Consider the following 21,212-nt stretch of genomic DNA (forward strand, 5'->3'; position numbering starts at 1 on the left):
AAAGGGTTAGGGGTGCAAGGGTCTTGTAACTTGACAGCTTTGCATGCTTCAAATGCCAGAGTTCCTGAACCAACATTTTGGTTGCTAAGCAAGAGCGTTGTTAAGTGAGTTTCCATATTTTACAAGCTGGCCACACCCACCCTGTCACCTGACTTCCAAGACACTCTCATCCAGTCACATGCCCACCGATCCACTCCCACAAAACAGGCCACACCTACAGAATAGGTTCTAAAAAATTTTGAAACCCACTACTGAAATAGAAATAGGATGGTAGAACCAATAGTACTTTGGGTGCAATCCCAAAATAACTGGGGCACCATTTGAATACCATTGGTATTAACAAATCACTATTTGTCAATTGCAAAAAACAGCGTTTCTTGGAGCAGCTTGCATCCTGCAAAAATATACTTAACACTATCTGACAATAAAATTTGCCTCTCTCAAGTGCTTGGGAAGGACTCCATAGGTGATAATGTCAATCCAGTCTAAATATCTGGATGACTATGTGACAAACCATAATACCTCACCACCCCCAGGATAGAAATATAACACCCAGATAAACAAATAGAGAATTACATACATACATTCTCATGATATATTCCTGTACTCAAAAGTTTACAGCTTAAACATTGTGTATTTCCTAGTTTTTGTAGCTATTTTTTTATAATTAGACCAATTCTTGCAGTTCCTTTTCCATTCAGTTTATTATACTATATTTATCTCACCATCTAAAAAATAAATCTTCAAACTGGGATGAAATCACTTTTAGATGGGGAATTATACATAAGTAGTGAACAGCAGCATAAAAGCAAAAAAAAAATGAAGTAATTTATGATAGTAGTGGACAGAAAATAGCTTATTTTCTTAATACAGTATATTATCAACTAAATCTAGTCCCACTGGTGAATATACTGTAGTCAATCATATTCTCTGTTTAGTATTTAAAATTCTAGAACTAGCTTCTTCATAGTTTTTAAAATCTGATGTTGACATTTACTTTATGATATTTATGAGCCAATAAAAAGGAAAGAGTCTTCATTAATATTAGAGTACCACCTTAGAATTTTACAGCTTTCTAGGCAAACCAATAAAATACGACATGGGATGGGATATTAACATACTATCAATTGAAGCTCTGTTTCCATTATCACCTTCTGCAGAACTTTCCTCTGAATGGAAGAGGTAGTAAAAGTCCCAAAGTGGCTAAGTGTTTGGACATATTTTAGGTTGATATGTAACTGTTTATGAATTTCAGAATTCAATTTAGATAAGCAGGTCTAGTAAAAAAAAATCTATATTCTTCAATTTCAACCTCAGTGCTGGAAATGACAGTCATTTTAATATTTATTGAATGATTTGTGTTAGAAATATTGTTAATGGTAGAAATTAGCTACTTGGAGTTAGAAGCACGTATCAGAGAGCCATCCTTAAAGCTGCTTAGTTTAATATCGTTTAAATCACTCTTTCTCAATCTTAGCAATTTTAAGATATATGGACTTGCTAGCTGGGGAATTTTGGGAAAGTCCATATGTTTTAAATGGTTGAAACTTATCTCCATGATAGTTTGCTTCATTCTTCGCTGCTTTCTGAATATAATGGGCTTTTATTGGTTAAGGAAATCAGTCAAGGTATTTTATTCCAGAGTGAAAAGAGAATCTACTTTCTAGAAATAGATAACCCAAAGGTGTTTTTTTCAAGAAGTAACTGGACTTTCTGGTTTTTCTTTGAAGACATTTTGCTTCTTGTCCAAAAAGCTTCTTCAACTCTGATTGTATGGTGGGAAATGGAAGGATTTATACTCCTTGCTGACAGCTGGTCATTTGCTTTCTTTTAGCAGATCATTAAGGTCACCTTAAGGTTAAAATAATGCAAATGATCAGCTGTCTGCAAGGAGTATAAATCCTTCCATTTCCCACCATAGAGTCAGACCTGAAGATATATGCTTTTATGTGTATCTTATCTTCCAGTAAGGCAAAGTATATGTTTTTCTCTCTCTCGCAAAAGTGCATGCATGACAGCGTGCCCGCGTGCCCACACCCATAATGCAATGACCCCCTGTGCTGCCTCTTCCACACATGCCCTGTCCCTGTAGATGTACATGTGACTCCCTGCGCTTCCCTGCCACTGCACCACCTTGACTCCACATACCCATTTTTTGTTTCCAGGTTAGTGCAGGTGGCTTTCCAGGCTTAAAATGGGGCACAATGGGCACCTCCCCTGCCCCATTTTGGGCATGGAAGGCCTCCTGCACCAACCTGAAAGCCAAAATAGAATACGGGGCACCACACGTGGCCCCAAAATGCAATATGACTGTACCCCATGCATGTATCCCTGCATGCGCCCCACCCCTTGTGCTGAAGACCAGCTGAACAGTGGGAAGCATACACACATGCATGGTGGAGCTGGGCTGGCATGATGGCTGGCGTGCCCGCAGAAAGGGCTCTGCATGTCATCATGGCCATATACCCTTTCAGACAAGTGGCTGTACAGTCTCTTAAAAACCTCCAGTTATGAAACACCCACAACATCTGAAAGCAAGCTGTTCCACTGATTAATTGTCCTCATTGTTAGGAAGTTTCTCCTTAATTCCAGGTTGCTTCTTTCCTTGATTCGTTTCTGTCCATTGTTCCTTGTCCTGCCTTCTGGTGATTTGGAAATAGTTGATCCCCACTCCTCTCTGTAACAAGCTCTCAAATACTGGAATACTGCTATCATGTGCCCTCTAGTCCTTCTTTTCTCTAGACTATGCAAACCCAGATCTGCAACATTTCTTCATATGTTTTAGTTTCCAGGCCTTGAATCATCTCAGTTGCTCCTCATTGTACTTTTTCCAAAAAGTACATTTATGTTTAAAAAACAAAGTACATTATGATTGGTAGCCAAAAGGCTTATATGGCATTTCCTGCTGCAGTGGTGCTTTGTCTGGGGTAATCAACCACTATTTAGAATTTCCTTTGGTGAAAACCAGAGACTGTTCATGTAGTGTATTTGCAGCCCATATAAGGTAACCCTATTGTAGTTCAAACTCATTATGTGAAAAGCTAACTCTCTGGAGAAGGCTCTAATGCTGGCCAAGGTGGAACAAAAGTCAAGAAGAGAACCACAAGCAGGAAAATGGATAGAGATAAAGTGGTGATGTGGACATTGGAAGAGCTGGGAGATCAGGCTGGGATAGATGACATGGGGGAAAAACATCTTTACGGTCAATAAAATGCTGGTCTAGAAACTGTGTTCTAATCTTGCCTTAGGAATGAAAATCTGGTTGGATGACTTTGGGGCTTTTACTGTCTCTCAGCTCAACCCACCTCAAAGAATTGTAGTTGTGAAATAAATAGTGGGAGGAAGGAGTGTCGTGTATATTTGCCACCTAGAGTTACTTATAAAGTAATAAATGTGAATAGAATAGAATAACAGAGTTGGAAGGGACCTTGGAGGTCTTCTAGTCCAACCCCTTGCCTAGGCAGGAAACCCTACACCACTTCAGACAAATGTTTATCCAACATCTTCTTAAAAATTTCCAGTATTGGAGCATTCACAACTTCTAGAGGCAAGTGGTTCCACTGATTAATTGTTCTAACTGTCAGGAAATTTATCCTTAGTTCTAAATTGCTTCTCTCCTTGATTAGTTTTCATCTATTGCTTTTTGTTCTACCCTCGGGTGCTTTGGAGAATAGCTTGATTCCTTCTTCTTTTTGGCAGCCCCTGAGATATTGGAACACTTCTATCATGTCACCCCTACTCCTTCTTTTCATTAAACTAGACATACCCAGTTCCGGCAACCGTTCTTCATATGCTTTAGCCTCCAATCTCCTAATCATCTTTGTCTCTGCACTCTTTCTAGAGTCTCAACATCTTTTTTATATTGTGTATGAAAATCTAATAAATAAACGAATGTATGACTTGATAGCACATAATAATCATTTTTTTCTACTGAAAAACTGTTCTTAGAGAACATAAATAGGAAATATATTATCACAGTATGCTTTCTCTTTTTTGGATTTACAAACACACCTGTTTTACTCCTGGAAAAAAGAACTATGTGAAAAAATGTGGAATTGGGTTTATTTTAACATGACTATTATTATGTTCATAACAGCTTTTATGATCTACATTTAAAGAGTTTGAATGCAATAATATCTGTAATGAAAAGCACAGTAAGCCTTTCAAAGAAAATCACTTTTTAATTTTAAAATGAAACAATAACCATAATAATTAAAGCTACATTTCTTTAGTAGTCAACTGGCATGATTTTTCACTTTTTTTACCTTTAATTATGTGTTTATTTAAGACACATTTAAGGCTTAGAAAAACAAAACACAAAAAAGAAGGAATAATTTCAAGACTTAAAAATAGAATCATAGAATAACTTCTCAAGCATATGTAAAAAATATTTAAAGTACCACATAAAGTGTAATGGTATGTGGGTATGACCTTGAGAGGTGGGATAGAAAGCTACAGATTGGACAACCAGCATTTCAAAGATGTCTCAGCCTACAGAAAGGGAAATTATATTGGTGTGTGGTGGGTTTTTAAAAATTCTCCCTAGTTTTTCAAAATGTAAAAGGAAAAGAGAGGAGAAATATTTTTAATCTTGCAAGTTTCTGTTAATGCAACCATAACAGTTCAATTAAAAAAAATTAAAAAGTTTTTTTGTTGTCTGTACATACACATAATTATTATTCTTTTTTTACATTCATAATTCTAATACATTTATCATTTCATTTATAGCATTGTAATATTCCATTTGGGTTGTTTTGTTTACCATCCCTCACCTATTTTAACACCACATTCTTCTCCTTTCCTTTTCTCCCTTCCTCCCTTCTCTACTTCCTTCCTTTCTCTTTTCCCTTCCTTCTTCCCTTAACTCTCCCCTCCTCCTCTCTTCATCTTCCCCTTCCTACCCTTTCTCCTTCTATCCTTCTCCCTTCCATTTTCCTCTCCTCTTCACTATCTTCTTTCCCACCTCTTCTTCTCATCTCCTCTTCTCTCTTCCTTTCTCTCCCTCTCTCCCTTCTTTACTTTCTTCTTTCCGAACAGTTCAATAAAAATTGATCTAGTACTTCTGGTTGTACTTCTTGTTTGGACCACCTTGAAACAACCAGATATACAAAAAACTAACAGTGGTAGACTATAGAATATATGAAGCCTCTAGTCTTTGCCAAATAAAACCTGAACATTATCTCAATCCAACTCACAAAGCTGACCATGACTTCTTTTGACCAATGGGAGTTAGTGCTTCAGGTTTCAATACAAACAGTGCCCAAAATGACTTTTTCCTTTCTTCAGCCTTAAGATTCCACCATTATTCTTTCCTTCCACCTGCTTTGTTGGCATTTTTCATATAAGCATGCCTATCTTGTGCACATGAATATGCACATTCAACAGATATGGCAAGAGAAAGAGCAACAAACATTCTGTCTGCCCCAGTACTCTCTCACAACCCTTCCTTAATAATTCTTTCGGAAGCTCTTTGGGGCTCCTTGTTAATGTTATAACTTCAAAATAGTTTCTTTCTTTCTGATTTCTGAGGATTAAAATAAAATTGAGCTGATCACATCAAAGCTTCAAAAGAGCAAACAGTTGAGAATTAATTAGTATTGCTTTGTGCATCTATAGAAATCCTTAGCAGGTTGTTTGTTAATCCGTAACCATTAGATCCTGTACTTTTGAATTAGCCTTCTTCAGACTTTTGAGAAACTATCTTAGAAAGAGAAAAAGAAGAGAGAGAAAGTAGGCATCTAAAAGGATGTGAGAAAGAGGGATATTGCGTACCAATTTTTAAAAAAGATAAGATGAATTAAAAAGAATAAATGGCAATCAAAACAATAGCACTAAACATAGCATGGCCTACTACACTGTACATTTTAGGCAGTGGTGTAATCCTCTGAAGTCTACTACTGGTTCCGTGAGTCTGCTACCAAGTGTGCACTTTGCACATGCATGTTGCTTCAGAAATGCCCACAAAGTGCTAAAAAAAAGGAACATTTTGAAGCCACCCAAGTCTGCAAAGGTAAGTAGAACAGGGGGGAAATCTGCTGTGGCATGTGATTTAGATTAGCTAGAAAGCAGGAAATCTGACAATTCTAGCTAATATAAATTGCACTTCACAGCTGATTGTCGGAAATACCGGTTTGCCTGAACCGGGAGTATTTTTTACTACCAGTTCGGGCGAACTGGTCCAAACCAGTAGTATTTCACTCCTGATTTCAGGGTAGTGACATCACTTGTCTCTTCAGTGACAATACTGGATTCAGGACTCTGACCTAGCTATTGAACTGTTTATTCTAGACAGTAACAGAATACATTTCTTATCCAATTTGGGCAGAGGAGTGGTCATAAATAAGATTTACCCAAACTTTTGCAATAAATAAATAAATAAATAAACCTCTCTATAACATCCAGCTACTATGACTTCTGAAGTCAGCTCCATGTAACCTGGCTTGATGGAGTTCCCCAGGGTTCAAAAGGATCTCAGGCAACTTCATTGCCAATTTGTAAGTTAACAAGTATTTGACCTCAGTTTTCAACGATCAAGAAAGTATCTTATTTTTTCATTGTTATTTCTGCAAATTAAGTATCATTTTCCCAAAATCATTATTGCACATTCATAATAATTTATCTAGACAGCGTATACATTATTTCTTGCACCAAATTTATAAACTAAGCATAAAGTCCCATTAAACCTTAGGATTATAACAGAAATGTCCTTGCATACTTTCACTATTAGAAAACCCACTTAATCTCAATGATCAGAAAGTGATTCACACATTGTACAAAATGATAATCCTTTTGTGTTTGAGTGCTCGAGAGTTTTGTAGATCTTTGCTGGCAGAAATATATGTATCTATAGTTTTAAAAATGATTAAATTGGAAACATTTCTCAGTCTACAGTTGAGATATTTAAAATGTTAATCAAATACAATGTTTCATCCATAATAGAATGAATGGAAAACTCTTTTGATAATTATTGATTACATTTTTAAGTTAGACAACTCAGAATAGGAAAATTTAAATGCTAATTGCATCTCAAGATTTGTCACATAGATTTTTATTGCTAGGCATTTCAGCTATGTTAGCACAGTCCACCAGAAACACATTTTGAACAAGAAAGTTAAATTAAATAGAATTTTACTAATGTATGGTTTTATAGAATTTCAATTTATTCCAGAAAAATTAACATGCATTTCACATGGGAAATATACCTTTATCCTCAAGGCTAATTATTCTTAAAATTCTTAGGGCACCTTCCCCTAACATGTCATTTTCTTGATGTGTTCTGATTACCTTTCCAGAATTTTAGCATTTAGTCCTTTGATTCTTGGGCCCCTAAACCCAGACAGACACGTGATGATTCTTCTAATAATATAATAAATATTTAGAATAAATAAATAATAGATAATAAATAAATCTAATAAAGATTTTGCTAAGATAGAAACTTGCCAAACTGAAGCACACTATTTTCTCTATCAGATACACTCTAACAACCATTAGTTAGGGGTTGTCTTCACCTTTTTTCTCTCACACCAAATATCTGCGCTGAACTTCTTCTTGAATGCACTCTATCCTGCCAGAGAATCCAAATTACTGCATCCATCACACTGACTAAGAATTCAGAGAACATTCCCAACATTACAAAAAGTGACAGTTTGGGTTGGTATGCCTAGATTATACAACTCCTGCTGCATTCTCATCTTGTAGATTGCTTCCAACAGAGATGTCTAGGTTCTTTGGAGTAAAAAGAAGAGTGCTGTTGTTAACATTTACTCACTAAATAAAGAACAAGCTTAATCTTCTATCTGTCTGACAATCTATAAACTGGGAAGTAAACTTACTTTTAAAACTGAAATGTTATTCAGTGTAAATTGGTTAAAGTAAAATTGTAATTTTGTTGGTAAGATACATTGTATGTAATATACAATAGAAATCCAGGAGTGAAAAAGAATTTTACCACTGTTCATTTAATTCCTTGTTTGAACATATTCATAGTTTGATTGTCCTGTAGTGGCAGCTACTTATTGCAATGAATAATTGAAGAGTCGCTCTGTCAATAGAATAAAGTTGCAATATTTAAGAAACATGAACATATTATTAGAATAATTGAAAATTATTTAATGAGTTGCTAACATTTTTGTTAACATCTTGGCATATCTCTACAATTGTAGAATTGTATACTCTTCACTACACTACACACAGCAGCTTTGTTGTTACCAAGATAATCATCACAACTTTCATGTGTATGTGGGGTCTTTTGCTATCTAAGTAATAGTTTTCTTTTATATCAAAACTCTCAGGAACAAAGTTCACATGTTTTCTATTGCTTCTGACAGAGAGGTTTATGTTTATTTTCTATGCATTTTCTACAAGTGGCTAGAGCTTCCAGGGGAAAAATGATGGACTCCAGAAAAGTGGAGCCAATGACTATGGTGATAAGACACCATAGATGACAATGTTTAAACAACTCTAAATTCACTAATGTCACTTGCTTTCTGAAAGTGAGAATTTCAGAAATTACTCCTTAATCACTTCTAAACTATTGAAAACCTTTGGAATGGCAGGTTTGAAAATGTTGGGAGAATTTGCTTCAATACTGAAGAAAAGAAAAATTTAATCATAAGGTTCTGAATTTAAATAATCTGAAATAAAGATTTTGGTCTTGGAAACAGGCTAAGGATCCATATAAATTTAAAATATCAAAACTTTTACAATAAGATTTTGGAATTAATTATAAGAAACAATTATAATTCATTTCTTTTATAAGAAACAAAAAGTAATTTTGCAGCAGCTTGTGAGAAATAGATCTGGTTTTGGCTTCTGAAAGACATATCAAATATAAGTCATTTCATGGTTTTAAATATGAAAACTACTAGGCACTAAATATTTTAGGCAGAGGGAAAAACAAGTCTACTAAACAATGCAAAATGTAGTAACAATTTGATGAGACTAAGAAAAAAAGGGAGAAATCAAATCCTAGGACAATATTTGAATGAATTAAGGGTTAGGACAGTTAGAAGGGAAAGGAAGGAATATAAAGTTGATGTATTTGATCAAGGTTTCAACAAGATATGCTGTTACTTCTGGAAACTCTTTTCTGTATTTTCTGTTGAAACCAGAGCAGAAAGGTTGGCGTTTTATGCATTTGTATTTAGATAAGAAATGAAATATGGGAGGAAGAGATAATTGTTTGTAACCTTAGATAGGATGAATAATAAACACATTTATTTTTATTTGTAATGAAGATTGGAAGGTACTTTTTCATACACAATATTTATTTTCCCTTTCTTCTTTTCCTTGCACTTTTTACTTTTTTCCTCTCCTCTGCTCTCTTCTTCTCCTCTTTCCCCTCCCCTCCCCATTCCATCCCATCTCATCTCATCTTTAGTTTACATTCAATTTTGTTGTTACTATGCAATCGAAACACTTAATAAAAATTATAGTTAAAAAGAATCACTACCAGTGGCTATCACACTTAAATAAATTCTCACTTCTGTAGACCCAGTGGTTGCCCTTGATTAAGTGGTCCCTGTGCACACACAGAAACCACATGCCAATGACGCTAAACAGCTGTGGCCATTCTGCTATGATACTTGGAAGAATGGTCAGCTTTGATGCTTTAAAGTAGTAGTTTCTCATCTGCAGCTACTGTTCATTAAGCTATGCAGACTTCCAGAAATTCTGAAAGAACAATAAAAAGCACATTGAACATAAATGTGAGAGTCTGATCATGACTCAGTGACCTAAGGTGACAGAGTTTCTTTTTTAAAAATTCACTGTAAAATATCAAAGTTAGAACTTTTAGGACAGGCCTGTCAAACTGGTGGCCCATGGGCTTGATGCATCATGTGCAGGCCATATCCATCCCAATTCCACAAAAGTAAAAAATGTTGTGATGCATTAGGATACATCACATGATTCGATCAGGTTTGACACCTGTGTTTTAGAAGGAGTATTATATTTAGCTGGATTCAGTGCACTTTTCCTGGTCCATTTTTTCAGTTCTTCCTTATCCATTCTGCAGGGTTTAATTCCTATTTTTCATTTCTTTTCCATTCTAATCATTTTATTCTTAATTTGGAGTTTATTCTAGAAGGTAGGTTGGTCTTACTCTGCTTATTTATCAGTATGTCAGGAGAGATATTTATAAATAACAATAGGAATATACAGGATATACAGAATATTTGGAATATAATGGGGCATTGCCTTTGTCTTCCAGCATAGAAATAAAAGAAACAAATCTCCTCAACTCTCTTGAGCCCCTTCTCCAATTTCAACTTTATCAGACATCTTACAAAGCAGTGCCCCCGTATTATCTTCAGGTTTAATAGATATTGCCTACTAAACAAATAGTGTCCCTCCTCTCCAAAGGAGACAATATCCCTTTTGAGGAAACACTTATCATCACACCCAAACTAGGCATATTAAGAGTATGTGAAGCTGCACAACAGTGCTTCAGTAAATTTTGCTATACCTCAGTGTGTAACAACCTTTCTGTGAATACTGAGGACTAGTGAAGCATTAGGGCAGAACCAGGTACTCTCGATCAATCACCTAGCTGGCCAAGATATATCTGTGCACGTAGAGAAATCATCTGTCAATGGCTCAAGAGCTGTAGAGATTCTAGTAGAATGTTTCAAGGAACGGGCAGCTTTGGTCCTTTAAAGCAGCATTGCTCAACCTTCATTAATTTAAGATATGTGGACTTCAACTCCCAGAATCCTTCAGCCAAGTTGCTAAATGAAGCTGTCGATAAGCAAAGATTATGCCTATTACTGAGAGTAACAGAGAATGAGAAATTAGTCTCAACAAAAGCACAAAAAAGGGACAACTTTTCTAGGGAAAAACAATTGAGAAACCATGAATAGAATTGACAATAAATGGCCACATTCTTTTATTATACAATCCTTATAAGATGCAAATTGAAAACAAGGTCTGTGTATATTTAACTTTCATCATCAATTAACAAACTGAAAGTGCTACTTGCAATAGCTGAATCTTTAAAAATAAATTCCCTAACCACCTCCGCACAATACACAACTCACATAGCACAATTTATGCACAATGTTTAAGTTTTCAGAAAACACTATCCTGTTTATTTTGAATTCAGTTCCTTCCTAAATGTGAAAATGAAATTCCATTGCCGATGATATTTTTGACATATTTCAGAAAACTGCTCAGGTATTGTTTGGCTGTCCAGTGGACCACAGTGTTGATTATTTTCCTTGAAACATTTTTCTCTTTGCCATGCATATAAAATCTGAGCTGTGAGTTGGTAAACTTTGTAAGGACTTTTTATTGCACATGTTGTTAATCCTCTTTCTGAGACAACTCTGTCCAAATAACATTGTTTGACTCCCCCTTTTTTAAACCATGCACATTTCTAGGAGAGTAAGCAAAGCATTAAAAAAATCATTTTTCTGAGTTGTTTTTTAATCTCACTTTTTTAAACTAAATAGCTGGTCAAAGCAGATTTAATATTTCTTTTAAAAAAGAGACTCCATCAAATTAACAGCATCAACTAGAAAAAAAACCTACATTGGAAATCTTAAAAGAAAAAGAAAATACCTTATAGGAATGCAAGACTATATTGTACATAATCAAAAATACCTGGGCTGTCCAAGGGAAAACATATGTTATACAAACTATAAAAAGGGAGGGTGAGTTTTCAAAAGTCAGTCCGAGGATGAAATGATATAAATGTTACTCTTGTTATTAAAGTTCATGTGATGTTAATAGCACAAAAAGCAAATGCATTTTATAATAAGCCCTTTATAAAAAAGACTGTGTTAAAATATACAAATAAATAGACAATTCTTAATTAAATTGCCTTAACTATTTACTATTTACTTGCTGGTTAACAGATATAACACTTTGAAATATAATACATTAAGATCAGATGGTACATTTTGTCACCCAACTATATTTTATGGATAAAATACATCACATTCAGATATTATGGTCTGATAATACTTCTGGGAGTGGCAGGGGGAATGCTTTCCAGTCAGTTTTGACTCCTGGCAATTGTCTGGATAAGTGTAGTTTTTGTAGTTTTCTGTAGTTTTCTTGGCAAGATTTTAGGTGTCCCATTATTAAGAATTAGAGAAAGGTCACCTATTTGACTTTATGCCAATATGACAAAAACTCATGATATCCCACTTTCTAGACCAAACTGGAAATCCCGATATAAGACTTAGGGAAATTATAACAGAGACTAGCTCAGTAAATCTTTCTGGAAGATTTAAGAAATGCAGACTGATTTATAGTGTCATCTACATGAAAAAAGTGTATCATTTTAAAGGTTGTGCATTATAAATTAGGTGTGTCAGACTTAGCAGTTGCTTATTGCAACTCTTTTCAGTCATATTTTGATGCAAAAAGGGGGAAGGAGGGAGAGAGAGAGAAAGACAAAAGAAGGAAGGAAGAAAGAAGAAAGGAAGAAAGAAGGAAAGAAAGAAGGACGGAAAGAAAGAGATTAACAGTATTTTCCCTTTGAAATCTGATGGCACAGATTTGGGTGGAATGAACAATCTTTAAGACCACTAAATGGGATTGTGGGCTGCTCTGGCCCATATTTCATGGGTTACTTAATGATCTAGTTAGTAGATATTATTATCATCACATATCCTTACATTTTAATAGAAGAGGTAATTCTAGAGAAAGATGAAAGCAATTCACATGAAAAAGCAGTGATTAATACCAAATTTTATCATGTAATATTTTTAATTACAGGTTCCTATACATGAGAAATATAAGTACCCAAAGGCCTTACTTTAATCCTGATACATTTGTTTCTTTGAAAGCTCATATAATTCATAAGCTTGTCATAGTAATATCTGAGAAAAACACTTAGCTTAAAACTTGATTTATCACAAAGCGGTTATTCGTGCATAATTGTCCAAATAAATTCAACCTTTCAGTCGAAGTGATAATGATGAAAAGAGATTAAAGTGGTTGAAAATCTCTCTCATCTATCGCTTTTGATATTTATTGAAAATAGTTCCTGGTGGAAATCTATATAATAAAAATGCTCAATCCTCAGTTTATTTAGCAAGTTAATTACTAGTTCCTGAACATGTTTTTCCAAGAAAAAAGATAAGACAACGTAACCTATTATAAAATTTGTTTCACCTTTATTATCGAGGTGTTGCAAGATTTGCCACCTCTCTAAAATAATTATTTTTTTAGTAACATTTTTTTAAATGTCCCCATCATAAGGGAATTTGATTCTATTAACTAAATATCACAGAATAAAACTATCATGTATTTAAACATTTGTTTTCTATGATATTTTCAAGCCTTTCACTTTGAGAAGCTTTTCATGCATAAAAAAATTACCTGGAGAGTTTGCTAAAGAGGACTGCATGAAGACCAAGTATGATTGATGGGAAGATAGAAAGATATATTATGAAAGTCTTCACTTCTGCATCTGGCTAGTGCCAGATGGTTCTGCTTCATCAAAGAAGTGAATGTAAATGGCATTATAAATACTAGTTTATTAACAGGTATTTTCTTAGGGATGTTTTTCCTAGATTACTGGTGTGAAAAAAAGGCAGTACTTCAGATACAATGGGGTGGGAAGGCAGTGGCAGGCATTGAACACAAGTGTCATGATTTACATATCTCTTACAACTCATTGGAGACTGTCTATTTTAATCCTTTTCTTCTACAGACAAACATGCCCTTGGTGTACTTGTTACAGATTCAGTGATGTTTCTTAATTGACAATTGAAGATCTACACATGCTAGGTTTTTGTCCCAATCCTCAAATCATATTTGAGACTCCTGTAAGCCATAATCAGGCCAAGGACATTAAGGTCTTACAGTTTGTGGTATTTATTTGATGTTATGCCTAGCTTTATGCAAAACAATTGTTCAAAAACTTCAGAACAGTCATGCTGAGACATGACCTATCCATTGGTGGTCTTTCCAGTTCTGAAGGAAAAACTTTCAATTTGAAATTCAGCCAAATTCATATTTTACAAAATGATATATTGAGATATATAGGACACAGTGGTCCACTGGCTAAGAGGCTGAGCTGTCGATCAGAAAGTCAGCAGTTTGGTAGTTCGAATCCCTAGCGCTGCATAATGGAATGAGCTTCTGTTAGTTGTTCCAGCTTCTGCCAAACTAGCAGTTCAAAAGCATGTAAAAATGCAAGAAGAAAAGTAGGGTCCATCTTTGGTAGAAAAGTAACAGTGTTCTGTGCGCCTTTGACATTTAGTCACGCCAGCCACACGACCATGGAGATGTCTTCAGACAACTCTGGCTCTTCAGCTTTGAAACAGGGATGAGCACCGCCCCTTAGAGTAAGGAACAACTAGCACATATGGTGCAAGGGGAACCTTTACCTATATTGATTAAATAATTTGCAATCTTGTCTGAGACACTAAAATGTTGTTGGCTAACAACATGCAATTAAAAGTCTGTAAATGAAGGTCTGTTTAAAGTATAGTTGAATTTTTCAACATAGACACAGATGAATATACTCACAAAAAGTTTTGAAATAAGTGTTTTATTATGCTAGGTGGTAGGTTAATAAATAAATAAATAAAAATGTGTGGCAGTATTAACAAGGTGATACATCTTTTTTTATTTATGACATAATTAGTTCTTCCCAAGTGTATTCCTTATCATTATATAATATAGTATAACACATATTATTAAAAAGAAGTTGAAAAAGGTCATAGCTCCGAGACAGAATGTATACTGAGAGCTTTTTAACACAAATGTTGCAGGATGATGAAATAGTGGGCTATAATACATCTTCTCTCAGTATTGGTGAAGTTGCAATGTGAAAGCTAATTATAATAGGCAAACATAGAGTGAACATGGTTACAATGTAACAGACAGAAAACACTAAACTATATAAAGGTGGAGTCAACAAGGTATAACACCACTATCTAAATTATAGAATCGAATTTGAAAACCTACATTTTATTACAAAAATTGGCTGAAAGGAACATACAGAAATTAAAGCTCAAAACCTTTGGACCAAAACAGTAACAGTTGAGGATGAAAAGAAGATGAATTTGGGGTTAACTATGGTTACCTTAAAATAGTTAACCAGTTTCTCAAAATTTAGGTGAAAATTGCTACCTCACCTGTATTTCAATTTCTACTAACATAACATTTTTATTTATGTTCTGAACAGGGGTGAAATCTATCTACCTTCTCTATTGGTTCGCAAACATGAGTGCATGTGGCACCTCGCATGCAGGACCTTCAGCACATCCGCAGTGTTGTATATTGTGTGTTGTGAGGGATAGACGCAGGAGCCATGGATCAGAGAGTAAGATGTTTATTAGTAGGTTGCAAGCGATTCAGAATGTGTTACAACTGTCACAGTATTTATACTCTCAGGTACCAACTGTCATTTAACTGTCATTACAACCACCAATCACAGGCTGTGCTTCACCCGACCAATTAGAACGCAGCACAGGCTGTTGCTGGGCTATAACACTCCTTCACCCCAGTTATTTGCATACGTGTATTTTATTTGCATTTTCCGTATTGTCAATTTGCGTGTTATTTGTTTGCATTTTTGTGTTATCTGTTTATTTATTTGCATTTTTTGTTTTTGTTTTATGTTCAACATTTACAAACTCTTTTACAAACTCTCCTTCCCCCCAGTTATTTGGCACATTTTCATATTCACATTTTCATATTCACATTTGCATATTTACACTTGCATATTCATATTTGCATATTTAAATTTGCATATTCAAGCTCTGCGCATGCTCACAAATCATGGAGGCTGGAGAGCTTACATGGAGGGAAACTCAAAGAAGTCCTGTTGGTAACTTTTCTGTTGGGCTTTGTTCGATCGGCATGCAGGCAGGGTTCCGCTGTTGCTGGAAGGTTTAGCTGACAGGATTTCTGCTGACTTTTGCTGCAGAGAATGGTAGGCTTCTGAAACGGCTGTGGAGGCTTCTGTTAGAGAGCGGAGACCGGCCCTGGAGGTGGCTGAGTTGTTCCTGGCTCGTTAGGAAGGCAGCAGGCAGGCTTTTGAGTGGCCAGAGTTGCTCCTTGGGAGGCAGGCAGCTTTGTAATGCATGTAGCAGGCTTCTGACAGGCTGGTAGTAGGCTGCTGGCTTTGGAGGAAGAGCAGGCTTGTCGGAAGCTGCTTCTTTGGAAAGCTGTATGAAGAGTCAGAGGCTTCTTAAGCAACAGTATCCGTGTATTGCAACACTAATGTTTGTAACAGTAGCAAACAGTAGACTGGATAGACTCTAGAGTTGTGTCTGGTAGATCTTCGCAGCAGAGAGGCAGGCAGACAGGCAGCTTCAGCCACGGTTGAGCCAACGCGATTCGTAGCTCGTCCCTGAGCAGAAGCGACGGCTCCAGCCAAGGTTAAGCATAGGTTGCCCGTCCCTTTGACTGAAGGAGTCCATGCCTGTGGATCTACTCAGGTTGGCTTGATCGGAGGCGAAACCTGAGGCAGTGGCAACTGCTGCTGCAGCTCTGACAGGTCTTCAAAGTATTTTCTGTTCGTGTTTGCTTGATTGCGTTGCGACTGGCTTATTGTTTAGTTTTATTCTTAGTCCAGGCTCTGCGGAATCGCGATCCCACCTTCGTCGCCAGTATTGTAAAGGTGGGTTGTGAGGGATAGACGCAGGAGCCATGGATCAGAGAGTAAGATGTTTATTAGTAGGTTGCAAGCGATTCAGAATGTGTTACAACTGTCACAGTATTTATACTCTCAGGTACCAACTGTCATTTAACTGTCATTACAACCACCAATCACAGGCTGTGCTTCGCCCGACCAATTAGAACGCAGCACAGGCTGTTGCTGGGCTATAACACGCAGAGCATCAAAAACAGACACAATGATGTCCAGGTGGGTGGGCAGAGCCTGCTACAGAGTGTGTCTGAAAGGTAAGTAGAACAGTGAGGGGGGGAATCCGCTGTGTCACGCGATTTAGATTAGAAATCCTGCTTTCTAGCTAATATAAATCACACGTCATAGCCGTCAGAAATATCAGTTCACCCAAATGGGTAGCATTTTTTTTTTACTACCGGTTCAGAAGAACCAGTCTGAAACAGTAGCATTTCACCCCTAGTTCTGATGTTTTGCTTTTAACTTTAAAAGAAGGCTACAAACAGAGACAGAAGTGGCAAGATTTTTTAAAAATGATACATACTTTAAATAGATCATTTCCTTATTGGCAGCCAAAGAGTAAAGTGTTCTGAAAATTCTAAATGCAAGATTTAATTTGGTAAGAGATTCATTCTCAATGGGGTTGACCTCTTGTTCCTATCCTTTTATTTCAACTACTCTTGGGATTATTCTGCCAGTAAATATTTTACTATCACCCAAACACACTTGGAAAACCCAAACATAAAATGATCTAACTGAATACTTGCTATAAGATTGTAATTTCATTGCTCAAGCAAAAAAAAACCTCAGTGGAGTAACATTCCGTTTCAAAAGCAATGAATAATTTTGAACACTTTGATATAAAGGTTGATATAAAGGTGAAAGAACATTCTACATAGAAAAGTTAAAATAATTACGCAATGACTGAAGAATGTTCACTCCAAAATTGGTTCAATGATATCATGTCAGCAGATGCCTAGGCCACGCAAGATATTGAAGAAATAGTTGTGGTTCTTCTTGATTCCATGCAGTGTGATTTTGAATTGTCCCATCTAAAAAATTTTGAATTTTTTATTCATTTTTAATGAATTTTTAATCATATTGAATGAACAACAACATTTGTCTACCACTCTGTATAGGCTGCCATATAAAATGGAAATTCAATATTTAAATCTATTCACATACAGTGCATACAGATAATTCTCCATAGCTTTTTTTTCACCATAGGATCAGACCTGTGATACATAGCATACCCAGTAAAAGTGATTCTTGTAACCCCTACAAAGAAAGCTCCATGAAAATCTCCTTGCTAGAATATCCTATAACAACTTCTTTGTAGGACTTCCCTTCAACAAATAGCAAAGGCAATTTACTACACTAAGCTCAAAGAGTAAGTGTCAGACATATTTGTGTTTGACACCAGGCAAGAAAATGCAAATTAGCCATTTGTAAATTAGTCACACCCCAGGATCAGTTCAAGGACATCATGCAATCAGCAGGGGCCCCGGCCACCCAAGAAATTGAAAAGTTGGTTGTGAATCTTCTTGATTCCATGCACAGGGTATTTTTTTGGATATCCCATCTGACAATTTTGAATTCTTATATTTATCCTTTAATCATATTTAATGAATAAGAACAATATTCTAAATTCACTCAGAAGACAAGTTTGAAAAACTTTTATTTAAAAAAAAAACATTAAAGGCCACATCCATTATGATAGGAGTTAACATTAGCTTCCTTTTCTCCCACTATAAATTTGCACCCAATGCACCCCAAAATATCCTCAAACATTCCTCAGTTATCCAAAATATGTGGAAGGGAGAATAGGATTGTGGTTTGAGAATAAAGTTGGATTTTTTAAAGGGGAGATTGTATCCAACACCAGCATTAATTTAACCAGCAGACAAACACAATTGAGTACAACTCTGTATTTACACTTTAAATAACAAAGGTTTTCACTAAAACAATTCAGAGTTTGGCTAGATTTTAGTTAAAGTAATTCATAATATTTCTAAGTACTAAATTAGAAATGATTTTGGTATATTTACTGCTAGTTTTTCACTTGACCTACGAATCTTATTTTAAAATGTCCATCTAATTTATTCTTGCACATGTACATATTAAAACTACATTGATATTACCAAATGCAAACTGAAGAATGAAAATTTAATTAATGTATTCTTTTTAAAACAGGATACCTAAAAATGTAAAAGACTCTAATTTTAGCTCTTCATACAGAGTAATTTTGAATATTAAATCATAATTTTGTAATAAGATAAGTTGTCTGTCACCTGCTAGTTCATCCTGATCTCTCAACTTGAAAAATAAAGCCAAACCTTCACTTGGAAAATGAGAATCAGAAAGCAGCTCGGGTACTTATTTCATTATAATGTAGCACAATGTCATTTTAAGAATTAGATTTAATGTATTAAAATTTTATTCCTGGATTTTATAAATTTATTACAATGTACTGTATATATGGTTTTAACTTGAATTATCTGTTTTTAATCTTAAATTATGAAAGTTGTATGGTGGAACGTTTGATTCACTGGAGTGGCCTATAAAACTGCAAGCAAACAAATATTATAAACACGAAAACATATGTGTGCAATTACTGGGAGATATTACATTCAATTACAAATGGTGTGACATCAATATGCCAAGAACATCAGATCAGTTCATAAATAAATGCAATGGTGATTAAATGAACTGAGGCTTAATTCTCAGATGACAAGATGCATCAAACTGCTTATTATATTTCAAGCTGTATTTGACCTGACACTTGCTGAATTTGGGAATTAGCAGTTTCTCTTCTGTCTGCAAGAAATAGCTTGTTTCTATCAGTTGTAAAGATTGGAAGGGCAAGCCTATGGTTTCTAATGAATGGTGGCACCAATTTAGAACTTCTTGCCATTAATATGGTTCTTATTACTCAAAAAATTAGAGCTGTTTTTGGATATTATGGTACAAATGCTTAAAATTTGGGGACGGTTATTTTTATTTTGAATTTTAGGCTTTCACTATCCCTTAGTTATAGAAATTTGTGTGGAATTTATAAAAGTTTTCAGTTATACGTTATCAGTAGATGCAAATAAATTTCATGATCTTTCACCTGTTGAACATTACCTCAATGGTATATTGAGTATATACATAGTATTTATAGTTTTAGGCTGAAGTAAATATATCAATAAATAAATTTGTCACCATAGAGATTATATTCTGATTATAAATTCACAACTGGCTCTATATTCATGCTAGCATTTAATGAGGCACATATGATTTATGCTAAAACCTTTATGTGAAGAATATTAATATGCATTCATTGACTTGGAATCCCATGCGCTTATTTACTTCTTCACAGTTCTTTTGATTTGTAACAGACATATTCATTCTATTAATTATAGTCTTTATAAAATGCTTTTTTTAAAAAGAAAAGAAAGAAGGATAAGACCACATGTGATGCAGAAATGTAGCACGATACAAAGGAACAGAAATTTAGCAAAATAAAATGATGAAAAGCATTTTGCCTTCTTTATGTGGGAGCCATAAGAAACATTTTTCACATTTTTTTCCAAATGCTTCATTCTATAGTTAATATTCTAGTCAGATACTATAACAAGTTTCTTTATTGGTTAAAGTAGTACAAAGTTGACCAAAAGAACATAAAAAAAGCTTCCAGTTGCATTCTCTAGGGTAGTTCAATCTTAGTTCTGCTACCTCTATGCCATTTACTTATACAGACTATCCAAAAAAAAAAAAAAAATGACACACAAGTAGATTTAATATGTGAGGATAAATTACTGTCTGATGAGTTTTTCTTACTCACAGATCAGATAATGTTGTGAATAAATATAGGCACATTTTAAAGAAAACCAGTATGGTTTAGTAGCGACAGGCTAGAAACAAGGGGACTGCGAGTTCTAGTCCCACTTTAAGCATGAAAGCCAACTGGGTGATTTTGGACCAATCGCACACTATGTCTCTCAGCCCAACTCCCCTGACAAAGTTGTTGTGGGAAAATAGGAATGAAAGGACTACTAGAAAGGTTCCCTACCTTCAGTACTTTACAGAAATAATAAAAGAGAGATTTTAAAAATCTAAAAAGAGACAGATTATCAACAAAGAAGCTATAGATTTGCAACCAATAAAGGTTGCATTCTCCCTTGAGTCAAATGCCACAAATGAAGAGCACTCCATGCTGTTTTCATGGCAACAGCACAGCCACACAATGTTGTTCCTTTGTTTCCATTGTTTTTCTGCATCTCAAACAAAAGTCCTATTTCTTCGTTATCTCCCACCTAGCTACTAGCCAGGCTGCTTCATCTTAACTTCCAGGCCCAGATTAAGGTCAGCTAGGTGTTGTCAAATGGTGAGATCCATAGTAGTAGTGGCAGTAGCAGGAGCAGATGTAAGTTGTGCAATTGGAAAGAGAATGATGAAATACCTTTAAAAATACGTGTTTTTTAGTTCTTTTAAGACACCCTGGTAATTCATATCATAACAGATTTATTCAGTTAAATTTCCTTTTTTTGGTATGATGACTGACCTTCTCCAATCTCTTGGTCACTGTGTTCTTTTCTAGTTTTGCTGGCATTCTTATAAACAGGAAAAGTCTTCTAAA

Source organism: Thamnophis elegans, chromosome 3 (genome assembly GCF_009769535.1).
Source record: "Thamnophis elegans isolate rThaEle1 chromosome 3, rThaEle1.pri, whole genome shotgun sequence".
NCBI classification, from domain to species: domain Eukaryota; kingdom Metazoa; phylum Chordata; class Lepidosauria; order Squamata; family Colubridae; genus Thamnophis; species Thamnophis elegans.